The sequence below is a fragment of the Polistes canadensis genome, unplaced genomic scaffold (assembly GCF_001313835.1).
Source record: "Polistes canadensis isolate GaletaPanama2010 unplaced genomic scaffold, ASM131383v1 scaffold_101, whole genome shotgun sequence".
NCBI classification, from domain to species: domain Eukaryota; kingdom Metazoa; phylum Arthropoda; class Insecta; order Hymenoptera; family Vespidae; genus Polistes; species Polistes canadensis.
Window position 1 is genome coordinate 415,194 of NW_014569648.1, and position 14,542 is coordinate 429,735.

General features: G+C 28.3%; 1 protein-coding gene across 2 annotated transcripts in view; it reads left to right on the plus strand.

The window, feature by feature from the left end:
* LOC106787459 overlaps nucleotides 1-14,542 on the plus strand; it is a 66,557-nt gene that overhangs the window by 596 nt on the left and 51,419 nt on the right. The gene's annotated exons all lie outside the window — the stretch shown is intronic.

The following is a 14,542-nucleotide window of genomic DNA, read 5'->3' on the forward strand; positions in this document are numbered from 1 at the left end:
ATATATATTTATATATAATAAATATTTAATTAACAGTGTTTTGTTACTTATAAGGCAAGAAAATAAATAAAAAACAAATATGGCGACTAAAATATTGAGTTAAGGATTTCTCATTAATATTCAATAGTAATAAAAATCATGTAGAATGTCTTCCTATTTGTATTCTCAAATCATATATAATATAATGATTAAAAAAATGTTATCTATCTTTTACAAGTAAGCCATATAAAAATATGGCGGGAAAACAAAATTGTAATCTTAAAATATACCGTCTATTATTTTTTGTAAGTATTAGGTCAATAATTGTCGTTTTTGTTTCATACGTTTACGAAGTTGCTCTATGAAAATCTAAAGAATATAATCCTAAACAAATGACACTTATTAGTATTAGATCCGATATGTATTACATGTTATATTAATAATTAATATAACTTGCCATTAGATAACAAAAATAGAACGTGAAATTGTAAAATTTATAAATAACGTTTTGATTATTTTTACGTATTTGTTTCTATTGAAATTTGACTGGTTTTCTTTTTTTGATTATGGTATTTAAACGTGTTTATCAATTAATTATATAATTCTAATCGTAAGTATTGTATATTATTGTTTCTACATATATTCAGCTAGAAAACACGTTTGACTGTAACGTGACGCTTATACAAGTGCGTGTTTACCTATATTTATTTAGCGTTGTATCTATTCCATAGAAATGTGAACAAAAAACTGATGACGTATGCGTACGTATCGTGAATGAGGTTTAGTTGGATTAAATTTAATATGAATAATGTAATTGGACTAAAGTAATGAAACTATTATTTTCTATTATACGTATCTCTCACTTGTCCTGCGAAATATTTTTATTTATCGAAATATTTCTGCCTTACTTGTTCTTGCCGATTTTGTTTTAAAGAAAATTTCCAAAGTATATAATCGTAGGATAAAAAATTGCAACACGTATGTTACTCAGCATGATTTTTTAAAAATAGTTATATATACTATTTGCCATTTTCCATCATTATTTTGTTTTAATGATAGTTTTCGAAATATTTTAATTGTAAGAATTAAAAATAGTTTCACGCACGTTTCTCAGAACAAATTTTTAAATACAGCTGATTCTTATTGATGAAGTATTCGTGTTTTCTTTTCTTTTCTTTTTTTTTTTCTTTTTTTCACTTTCTTGAGAAGATGTATATATAATTATTGAAAAATGTCGAAGTGGGGAAGGAGGCATTTCGTCTAGTATCGTGATAGGTCGGTGAAAAGCATTCACCTTCGCTTCGAATAACGGAGAATGCGTCGAACGTCTGATCCAATACCATTTCAACGTACGAAGAATAATTATCTCGAATGATGTATCGTTTTCTAGCTTTTCCATTTCACGAATGTAGGACTTAATAAAGATTAAGATTTTGTTGAAAGGAGAATACGAATTTATATTTACGAGTCTTTTTTGTGGATAAAAAACTAAATTATTTTTGTTTCGTTTTTTCCTTTTTTTTAGTTTGGATTTTAATTTTTTAGTATCTACAGATACTATAATTTTGTAAAAAATTACTTATTAATTTATTGAATAAACGTTAGATTTTATATGATATTATGTTAGATGTAAAGTAAAATTCATACTTTGTGGAAATGAAAGTACGATTTTGAAAAATATCAGAATCTTCAAACTAAATTTATTCATTTTGAGGTCATTGAGGGTTGGTAGCTTTCTGTATAATTTGGTCCAATTTATTTTCGTCGGTTGGAAATGTGTTAACGCAGCTTGAGATGAATACAGCCGGATCTTTTTCGTATCGAATGGCTCCGTTGCGTCTCGTTATTTTCTTGTACCTCTTATTGTTAGAAAACTCTACGGAGCATAAAGATGCTCGATGATTCTTCAGTATTTTCTTCGAAAGATTTCTTTTTTCAGCTTAGAATTTTCTTATTTCCCGCCATATGTTTCTACCATTTACTTATAAGATGGATTTTACTTTTTAGTCGAAATTTTTATTTTATTTTAAATGATAAGAAGAAAGAGAGAGAGAGAGACTTTTAATTTTTGTATTAATATGGAATATAATATTTAAATGTTTAACAAGATAATAAATGAATACTACTAGTTGCTATATTTGTTTTTTTCTTTTCTTTGCGAATCTTATAAATAGCGAAATTACGTTTAAAGAACAATAAATATATCATGACATTATTCGTATTTTTTACGGTAAACGTGACTACGTCCACTTGAAGTTTCTTTTTTTTTTTTAACAGTAAACTGATACCGTTAACTTTTCACCTGGAGAGATTGATCACTTGTGATTTTACTATTTTTTTTTCCTTACGATCTTTTTCATTTATTTCGAATAGAATATTTCTTAACAAAATACTTTTATTATTAATATATTTACGATTCGTTTATTGCCATTATAAAAAAATCTATTGAAAATCTGATTCTAATTAGTAAATTTGGAATGAAATGAATTATTATTTAAAATTTAGAAACATTTATTTTATACAAAATTATAAAATAAATAAATATATAAATCATGTTAAATGCGTGCACATGGACGGTAAAAGGTCAAATGGTTAAGAAAGAAAAGAATCGGTGATCAGTCTTACGAAAGATACTTTAGAAAAGAACGGAACAATTTACGAAGAATTGCTATATGCATTAGGCCTTAGTCATTTGCGATGGTAGATGCGGGTTGAGTCATCGAATGGAATTGTAATCCTTTTTGATAATTTAAATCGACGATTTTTTTACGTTTTATTTGATCCCTCGGGATGTCTCAAAAGTTGCTTTAACGAGAAACATAACAAAAAAAAAAATAGAATAAAAATCATATGTTTTATTAAAATTACAATATTTATGATATTTTATTTGAAGATATATAAATCCTTGATTACACTGCTGTTAAAAAATAATGATGCGTTTTGAAAAACAATGCTATTATTGTAAATAAATATCTGTTAAATAAAATAAATGCCAATATTGTAACTCGGTAAAGCGTCTTTTGGTATACTTTGTATATTTACAGTTAATTTTTAGATATACATTTCTTGCGAGACGTGAAGAAAAAAATAACAATAAAGATGATTCATTATTGATAGGATAAGAGAGAGAAGGCAACTATTAAAAGCGAGGAGATTGCAATTCATTGATCTTCAAAATGTGTTTGCTGTCAATGGAAGTCTCGAACGTTTGTTCGAAGTAGCTAACACTCTCTTCGGAATAATCATACATTTAAACTTATTCGTTCATAGTTGGTAAGTGTCTTCGAACTCGGAGAAGGTCGAACTCGAATTGACTTCCGATAACTGCTTACGACCTGTAGATTCGTTTCTTTATCGTCTTCTTGCTGATTAATACCGATTAAGAGGAAGAGAGAACGTATTCGAGCAAGTACTTAACCTTTCAATGTATATTCCGACGATGATGATGATGATGATGATGATGATGATGATATCTTACTTCCTGTTCTTCGTAGTCATAGATTATTACTCATAACTTTATATTACATATTTCCTTTATTTTTTTTTATTGGTATCGACATATTTTTATAATATGCTTATTGAACAAATATGATAGAATATTGATTATGTTTCATTTAAAAGTTTTGGAAATCTATAAAAATAAATAGAGAGAAATCGTTTATAAATTTATTTGTTTTTTTTTTTATTATTATTTATAAAAGGGGATTTATATATATTTGGAAAATTTAAAGTATTCATAAGTAGATCACTAGGTACGTTCGGTGATTTTTTGATTGATTCTTTTTTGTTGTTTTTTGCGTGAGAATGAAACGTTGCTATAAAAGTTACTTGAGAAAATCTTAAACGGGGTAGAAAAAAAAGTTTCCATTGTAGGGGAAAAATGACGAAAGGTCGTTCACCAGAGAATGACACTCGTATAGACGTTTCTTGATTGCCTGGTTTTCAAGCGTCCACTGGTAGGATAACAATGCGAATTCGAGAGCGGCAATGAAGTGTCGGCCGCGCCACTTTCTTCTTCATTGTCCCTCGGACGATAGAATATGCACATTCATGAAGTTGCCTTTCGTAGATTTCCACAAAAATATTCCATCTTTTTAAGAGAAATCCTTCAAAATTTAGACGAACCTCGTTGCTCAAGTTTTCTTATCAAAACTTAAAATGAAACGATTTATACCAGTTTATTTTTATTTTTATCCGTTTTACTTTAGAAATTTATTTTCTCTCATACGAGTGCACGTATAGTTTTCTATGAAAAATATTAAAGTCACTAGACAAATGATTTATAATAATATTATACTGAAAAATTCGGCTGACAATATATTTCACTTTTCTTATTAAAAATAATTGCATCTTTTTGTTATAAATTAACAAACAATAGTCTTATAATATTCTTTTTTAGATACATATAGTTTTATATTACAAATTTGTAATTTTTATTAGTTTCATATTAATAATAAATAATGTATCAAACACATTATTTATCAGTTCGTTATTATAATTTAATTGACGTATATATTGAAAGTAGTTTGTTCGTAAAAAAAAAAAAGAAAACTACAAGTTCGAAGAATCAGTGATAACCATTACACTGTTCTTCCTACAAGTTTTCACTGGCCATCTTGAAAGTTTCCACGAAGCACAAGAATCGTTTAATGTGCTAGAAAGAGCCTCATTCTTAAGCCAATAGCTTAATCGTCGTGTAAAACGTTTTTCCGTCTAATATATGTCGAATACAATGTAGGCGTTGACTATGAAGAAACACGACTAAAGAATTCGCTTATCTTTAGTTTAAAGTAAGTTACACAAGTCTTGGATCTTACTAAATTATCTTCTCGCAATTTAAGTTTCTTTTCAAAGTTCAATATCAAAAGTTAGCAACGTCAAAAAATTATTATAACTTTAATCTTAAATTAGTTCGTATAATTATGACGTTGAAAATGATATTTTTATTTGGAAATATTTACAAAATATAATGTGTTTTAATGAAAGTTACATTTCATTGAAAATTAGACAATTTTGTAGGAATTTGTAATTGTGTTGCATGTATACTATTTGACGAAAATGGTAGCGGTTATGTTTACCGTGCAATTAATCATGCAGCATTCATAACAGCATACGGTCGATTAATTGTAAGCTTCTATGTACAATTTGATTAACTTCCGGAAGTTGAAGGCCAACCTCTGCATATTCACGGATCCGTTTCGATGAGAATTGCAGATCAGCGATTGACAAATCGAGCTATGAGAGTTTAAACAACTCAACTTAACTCAACTCAACTCAACTCAACTCGGAACTAGATGATTCCTCTTATCTATTTGGTCCACGAACAAGAGAAGGGATTCTGTGGACCGAACGTGTACGGAATTTAATCGACACTAACACAAGACTATCGAAACTTCTCCTTTCCTAAGATTTATCGTTCGTTAGTAATAATCTCTAGTGCGAAGAAAGTGTATAAATCATTTTTTTCGGGGACACATTCGATAGGAGTGTTCAATATTAATAAGAACAGTTTCGATGCGATAGTAACTCTCACAATCGTCTACGATCAATTGATTTACGGTAATTTGACTTATGTTAGTTTCATGTTGATTCTAACTTTATCAGTTTACTTTCCAGATTTGGAAGAGATATCATTCGTCGATCGACTATTTTTTTTTTTCTTCAACGAAATCCACCGGTTACATTTCATACGTTTTATATTCCATTCACATTGTATTTGCAATTTTATTTTATTCTTAAATCTTGCAGCGGGAAAATAAATAATTCAAAATTTTAGCATTACGATTGGTAAATTTGGTTGACAGAGATAATTGTCGTTGAATCAAACTTTTTTTTCTGCATTGTAAAATTGACCAGTCGAATCCGATATGTTTTATGACGTATTCATTGGATATCTTCTTTTTCCTTGTCTTTTCATTTTTTGGGGATAATGAATAATTCAGTATTTTAGCATAATGATTGGCAAATTTGGCTGAGATTGCATCGTTCAATCAAATTCTTTTCTGCAGTGTGAAATCGACCAGTTGCATCTGATATGTTTTATTATCTATCCATTACGTTTCTTTTTTTTTTCTTTCATTTTTCGGAGTAAGTGAATGTGCTTGGATATTAATTCGGTTTTTAGCATATATGATTGATAAATTAGGCTGAAATATTGGCGTTCAATCAAACTTTTTTTTCTACAATTTGATATCAACCAGTATCGTTCGAAATGTTTTACGATCTATTCATTATTTCTGCATTCTTTCTTTTCTGTCTTCTGTTCTTTATAGGAGAAATGAATTACCCAGGAAATAAATTCGATTTTTATCGCAACGATAGATAAATTTGATCAGATTTTATTGTCTAGTCAAACTTGTTTTTGCAACGTAGTCTCAACCCATTAAATCTCATAAGTGTTAAGAACCATTAGTTAGATTTTTTGCATTTATTTTTACTCGCTTTTAAAGAAAATCGATTATCCAAGATATTGACTTGATTTTTCATGATTGGTTATATCACAGTGTAATCAAACTTTTGTCTATTACGATAAATCGGCCAATCGCATCTAATGTGCTGTTGACCTATAAACTGAAATTTGCATTATTTTTTTTTTTAGATGTTGAATTTACTTTGATTCGAACTTTGTCATTTCAGTTAACCCGATAAAAAATCGACAAATTGCATAGGTTTTTTTTTGGAACTTACTAATTGTATTATTTATATTTATTTCTTTTCATTTTTGGAGGAAATCAACAATCTAAAAATGAATTCAATTTACGTTCGAAATGATTTTTTGATTTATTAAATACAATTAGTCAGTTCGATAGTGTAGTGAGTTTTCATTGAGCCATTAACATAGGAAAAAAGTAGGTTTTGGTAAGATTATTCGTGAAGACGGAGGAGGAATTGAAGGAGGAGGAATAGGAGGAGAAAAAGGAGGATGAGGATCAGGAGGAGGAAGAAGAAACGTAGGATAATTGATGGTACTCGCGCGTTGATCGGAGGAAATCTCAATTACGCCTGCTGGGTTTGTGCACGAGCGTAGGAAAGTCATGAAACATTATTCAAAGAATGACGTCGTTGAAATTTAAAAATATTTTTTATAATTTTATTATAGATCGATGTGGGTGTGTGTATGTGTGTGTGTGTGTGATTATTATGAAACAAATGTAATATATTGATAAAAAATATTGAAAAAATCTTAAACAATGTTTCTATTACTCATTGGGTTGACTAATAGGTAATGTGTCGAAATTTTTAATCATTTATATTTAAATATATTCATAAAATTAAAATTTTTTCTATTGAAATTTTTTACTATCAGATATATTTAAATAAATAAAACGATATAATATTAAAACAAGAAATATTTTTAGCATTTCATATTTAAATAAACGCATAATATGTTTAAAATAAAAATAGATTTTATATCAATGGTTACTATTTTATATTTAAATAAATATCACTATATAGTATTTTTTTGTTACTAACATATTTTGTAATATTTAATATCTAAATAAACGACATCAGTAATATCTAAATTGAAAATTACAACATTACATATATATATATCGCGGTCAACGCAATAATAATTTATTTTTAATTACTATTACAAATGTTAAAATAGAAAACGTCGAGAGAATAGTAAGCAGTCCAGTTATACATTGCATATATTTACATAGGACGTTCTCAAGTAAAGTAAAATTTGTGGTTCAGACTTAAAGCTGAATAAGGGTAATGGAGGTCGTAAGAAGGCTCGTGCCATGTGTGGGTGGAACTTTATAAACGATTTGTGCCGAGTGTTGGCGAGTCGGTACCAGTCGACATATCCTACATACAAGTACTTGGATTAGAATGACTCGAAAGTCGTGTTTCTACGGAATACGATTGAAAATATCAAGACTCTAACTCTCTCAACTCAAGCAGAATTATTTTATTTCTATATTAAAACGAATAAAATGTTCAATATTACACGTAGGATACGGATATAATCATATGAGTTCTTACAGTTCGTGTTAGTATCTGAAAACATTACATAACTCGACAATTTTGTATATTTGAAGTCGTGTAAGTACTTTATTCTCCACAATGAGTTAATAAATTATAATCGAAGAGATATTTTTTGTTTGAAGACAAGATTTAATTTTGCAAACAAAAATGAAGGGTACATTTTGGAAAAATATAAATGTATGCGATCGAATACTTCCGTGCCAAAATAAAAATATATTTTATTCGTGGGGAAGTTGACCGAAGATCCTGGATAGTTCAATGGATAGAACAGTTGCCCGAATAGCGGTAGATTCGGTCTAGTGAAGTTTAATGACTTCATTTTTGTCACGAATCCTACACAAATAATACTCAAATTACTTACAATCAGATACATAAAAAAAATGGACAACTTCTATTTTAATCTTTTGTCACGGTAGAAAAGAATCATCGTTTTCCTGACATCTTAGAAAGTCAGGAAATACGAATGAGCTTGTACATTTGGACTGTTGGACGATTCTATAAAAAGAAAAATAATAAAGTTTGGATAAAAACTGTTCAGTCGATGCAGACAGTACAACTCGTTACGGATATAGACCGAAAGGCGAGGCAGCTGTTTGCGAAGGGTGAAACGAAAAGGGAAAACGGTAGCGAGGGTGGGGCTGAGGGACTATATTTTTGAAACGGCTTGCATACGAGCCTCAACCCAAAGATGGGTTTGTGAAACAAGAAGGAAGGAAGGAAGGAAGGAAGGAAGGATGAATAAAATAGGTCGACATTATAATCATTATTTTGTGAATCCTATTATTTCTTTTAATTATCCTTGATTACTTTGATTTTGAAACGATTGTTATTTATAAATTATTTATAAAAATATTGTATTTTTTTTTTTTTTGGGATAAAAATTATATGTTACTATAATCCGTAAATATGATAAATTGTTTTAAAACATAAATATAATAATCCTATTATTTCTTTTAATTATCCTTGATTACTTTGATTTTGAAACGATTGTTATTTATAAATTATTTATAAAAATATTGTATTTTTTTTTATATATATATTTATAATTTATATCTAAAATACCTATCTTGCTTTTAAAAGCTAAGATATATTTAGAAATTTAAATTAAAATGCTACATCACATGTATATACGTATAGTACACGTATTATACATATTTATGAAAAAAGTATGCATCATTAATCTTTCTCCAATCAAAAAGCTGATGATTCCATCAAAATAGTTTCAAGGATGAGAATTCCTTGATAGTTCTGTCATATGTAAGTAAGTATTGTGTTGCCTTAAAAGTTCGTGTCGATTTATAAATATATGTAATTTTATTTTCTTACCTTTCTATTTCGAAAAGGTAGTTGGAATGTATTTGATTACAATTTTGAACGCATTAGCATAACTAATAATTATATTTTACATACAATATACACATATACATACATTTTTCTTACAATTGACACGAACTTTTTGGGTAACCTAATTTTTATAATAACATTAGGTCACCTCAAAAATTCGTACCGATTTAAAGATAAATATATGTATGATATATTAAAAATCTAAATCGTCACGAATCTTCCTGGCAATTTAATCCATAGTTAAATCGTCCTTGAAAAATTGCAAACTAGGCCTCTCATCTGACATCAGTAACACCCACAAAGGCGAAACTAGAACTATCCATCGAAAGAAAGACCAAGGTCACTTTATTGATCTTCGATTGTGCGATTCTAAAGAGAGAAAGAGAAAAAGAATTCATGTATATTTACATGACTGTGTGTACAATATACCTACCATATCAACCGGATAAACGTACATCCCGTAGAAATCGCTATTAATTAGCACAATCTCAAGGTAACTCTGATTGTTCTGGCTGTTCGAGGGCGATCGATTGCACTTTTATCTCTCCGTTGCAACGTCTATTTTTAACTTTCGAATTCAACCAGGGTTTTTCTTCTCTTCTTCTTCTTCTCCTCTCGGAAGTATGTGATTTCGGTAAAAGCTTCTACAATACTACTATTCGTTCTATCGAAATGTATTGTATATGCCTAGGTTGTAGCTTTATTTTTTTTATTTTGTTCACAATTTCCATGGAAATTATGCAAGAAAAATAAACGGTAGAAATTTACCAATAGATTTCTCGTATATCGAGAAGAATAATGGGTTTTAGCAACATTTGTAATTTTTTGTAAAACAGAAACGACGTGAGTTGTTAATGTAAAAGTTGTAATACAGCTTATGAATCATGCATCCTGCAGTATGATTAAGAAATATCTTACAATTAGTTAATTATGCAATACACTTTTTAATATTTAATCGTATACATTAATATATTTGTTTTATTTTATCATGCACAATTATTTATTTTCATTTTTTTTTTGTATCAAAATTAAACCACATAAAATGAGCATAATAAAAGATGTATATAACTATAGTATATATCATAAAATTTGTTTGATTTGTGGTTATTTAATGGAGTTTTTCAATCAAAATTAGATTCAAGCATTCATGGACAAAAGATTGATTAAAATGAAAAATTTTTGATCATAGAAAAAGAGTATCCATTTTAATAAAATTTTTTTCTTCCTTTTATTTGTTTTTTTTTTTTTTTTAATCAAAATTCTATTCAAATATTCAGTAACATAATATGAACTGAATGAAACACTTGTAATTAAAAAATATTTAATTTCCTTTTACTTTTTTTCCTTTTTCCATCAAATTCTGATCGAAACCCGATCTTCCATTGTAAAATAGACCGAATGGAAGTTCTCTGCAATCCGAATTTTTTTTATGTTTTATTTTCAAAATTCAATTCTAAATGGACAGAAAATGCAAAGTCTATGATTATAGTATATTTAATTTCCTCTTTTTTGTCTACTCTTCTATGAAAATTTGACCTATGTATTAAGTACCATAGAATAAACTGAATGAAATGTCTATGGGGTATAGAAATGTTACTTTTCTTTTGTTTGATTTTCTATGAAAATTTGAACCAAGTATTTATTTAAGACCATAAAATGAAAGGTCTATGCAATGAGAAATTTTTCTATTGTTCGATTTTATGTGAAAATCTGACCCTTATATTTAGTATCATAAAATAGACTATGTGATAGATTTAAACAACGCGGCATTTTGCTTCTGTTTGATATTTTTTTATTTATCAAAATCTGATTAAGTATTTAGTATCATAAAAAGAATTGAATAAAAAGTTTATTAAACGTAAAAGTTTTGTATTTTTATTTTGTTCGTTTGATTTTGTAATAAAATTTAACACAATTATTGAGCTTGGACACTTGTATGATTCTTTTTATTTTTTTGTTTTTTTTTTTTTTGGATAAAAATTCGATTGTGGTGTATTTAATAAAACGTCTATAAAAAAAAAATAAAAGAATACTAAATTTCGCATTGACCTTTATGTGCAAGTATTTTGCTCAAACTTTGACCTCAGGTTTCATGGGCAGGAAGGTCAGCCGACAAGCTGCTTTTCTGTAAGCTTCCCTACTCGATTTATGCGCGTGCACGTATTATGCACACTATCTATAGATTATATTGTATATTTCATAGGTGCTCATGTACACACATACAATATACAATACAAATGCATATTAAATAGTATACATATATGATATACCTTAAGGTTCACTTTTATATATGGTACGTATTGCAAATGTATACGTTTAACATATTTACATGTACACATATCATTCTACATACATATACGGAATAAAATATTAGATTGTTCGGAAAGTACTTTTTTCAATGATAAATAAACAATGACTTTTTTATATTTAAAATTTAATACGTCTTAAATATAATCGTAAAGAGTGATTTACGGTGATATACTATAGTGTTAGCAAGGATCCATCGTTGGGGGTAATAATAATTTAATCGGTGTCATTTTGGTACCGCATAATTTACTGGACAACCATCTATGCATAAATGTTGATGAAATAATAATAGAATATTTTCTACTAATTTTGACTGCAATTCGTTTCGTAGGATATCTATAAAATGATTGTGTAGTTAATTTATCAGGTAAAGAGTTATATCCGAATATGTTATTGTTACATATTTAAATAGATATCGGTAATGTATTTTTATGTTATGTCAACGAAACATGGATGAAGCATTAATACAATATCATTTCGGATTTTGGTTATAACATTTTAATTAGATGTTTAAGAATATGCTGATCAAATTTTACGGAAAATAACTGATATGAGACACCCTGTATACGTTATATAGAGACATATACATATACATATACTCTAATTATAAAAAATATTTACTTGATCTTTGCATGATGAAATTGCAAAGATGCACAATTTACAGCATTGCATTCTCTGACATTTTATTAACCTTTGCAGATCAATTGATAACTCGATATGGTATTCTACGCGTATACAAAAGAGTGTACTATAATTTAATATTAGTTTCATTAAAGTCTATTCACTTTTAGCATAAAAAATATTTACCAAAACTTGTCAAAGAAATTGCAAAGATGCACAATTTGCAGCATCGCATTCTTTGTCATTTTATGAATCTTTTTAGATTAATTTATAACTCGATATAGTATTCTACGCGTAGACAAAAGAGTGTACTTTAATTTAATATTAGTTTCATTAAAATCTATTCACTTTTAGTATAAAAAATATTTACCAAAACTGGAAGAATTTTTCAATTTCCGACTTCGTCTGAAGGCTCTTTGCATTCATAGTAATGCCGAAGAATTACTAGCAATAACTGTGATTTCCGACTTTGACGGTAACATATACATTTATATACGCTATATATTATATACATACATCTTATATAGGAATATGCATATACCACTTAGATACACATACATTATACAATATAATAAATATATGTTAGAAGCTAACCTAAGTTAAAATAGTCTCTATTGTCCTCGTTGACTCTTATTGATGGGGAGAACCATCGAATATATATATTCTCTTTTCATTGGTTACCCAAAAAGAATTGTGCGAACATGACGCGTGCCGATGGCGCCGAAAACTTGTATGGTTATATAAACACACATATGCCATATGTTCCGAAAGTTGATGCTTTTGACGATAGGAGAAACGGCTGACAATGAGTGATCACGTTTATGTAAGAGAGAAAGAGAGGGAGGGAAAGTACCCCCCGTTAACGGAAGTGAGTTTTCTATTGGCATTGGGGATAATTACCGGACGAGACAATGACTCGATTCAATGCATTGACGAGTTAAGCTGCGAGGAATACGTGCCTTTGAGCTTCGCTCAAACGCGAATGGATCGATGAACCCTACTACCTTTCTTTTTATTCTTTTTCAATTCGTAACGATCGAATATTTCCCTTACTATAAACAGCCAGTATTTTTCTCTCTTTTTGCTTTTAATTATTCTTCCTTCTTCGATTTATTCTTTACGTTTTGTTCATGTTGTCTATCATTCCTTATCTTTATCATCTCTATTTTTCTATTTTCATGATAAAGACAACCTATTACTTATTCGTGGGAACTTGTTTCGATCTCTCTTTAAAGTTATTTTTATTGTCGTATTTTTCTTTTGAATATTTTGACTATCGTGAACTGCCATTTTGGAAATTGGAAAGATGATTAAAAAGTCTATTAATAGTGAATGTAGCCAATGGTTCGAAAGATTTAATATCATGGATATTGATGAACAAGTTTTTATTAGAATGAGGAATGATGAAATTAAATCTACGTTATGTGAAGAATTTTAATTTGAAAAATTTGATAACTATCAAAAGATCTACTGTTCTTTCCTCTCTTTCTCTCTTTTTTGTATTAGGGTTGATTATTTTTAGAAATATTTCTTGATCAAATCTATTTATTTTTGGATATTTCTGTTAGATTATTTTTATTATCGTGAACCGCCATTTTGGAAATTTGAAAGGTCGTTAAAAAGTCTATTGAAATGATTGTAGCCGATGGTTCAAGAAATTTAATGGATACTGAACTAAGTTTTTATTACAATACGGAGTAATCAAATTAAATCTACGTTACGTGTGGAAGATTTTATTTGAGAAACTTGATAACTATCAAAAGGGGTCCACTGTGCTTTGTTCTCTCCCTTTCTCTCTCTTTAGTTTTTTTATTTTGAGTTGATTATTCATGGAAACTTTTTTCGATCAATTTGATCAACATTGTGGTATTTTCATCTGATTATTTTCATAATCATGAATCGCTACTTTGAAAGTTGGAAAGATCGTTAAAAGGTTTATTGAAATAAATTTAGGTAAAGAGCCAAGAGATTTAATGAGTAGTTAAATAACTTTTTTTTCTTGAATAAACGATCTTATAAATTTGATACACGTTATATGAGAAAAATTTTTAATGGAGATTAACGTGACGGTAAAACAGTTTCTATTATTTTAAAAAATTTATTTCGATCAATTTCATTTATTTATTTGACAGTATTTCCATTTGATTATTATACTTAACATGAATTTAGCGTAAAAATAACTACGCCATATTGGATATCTAGAAGGTTATTAAAAAATTCGTTAAAATCAATTAAGTTGAGAGGTCAACAGATTAAAATAGGCATTTAAATGATCAGCATTTTACTGTAACGAGTAATC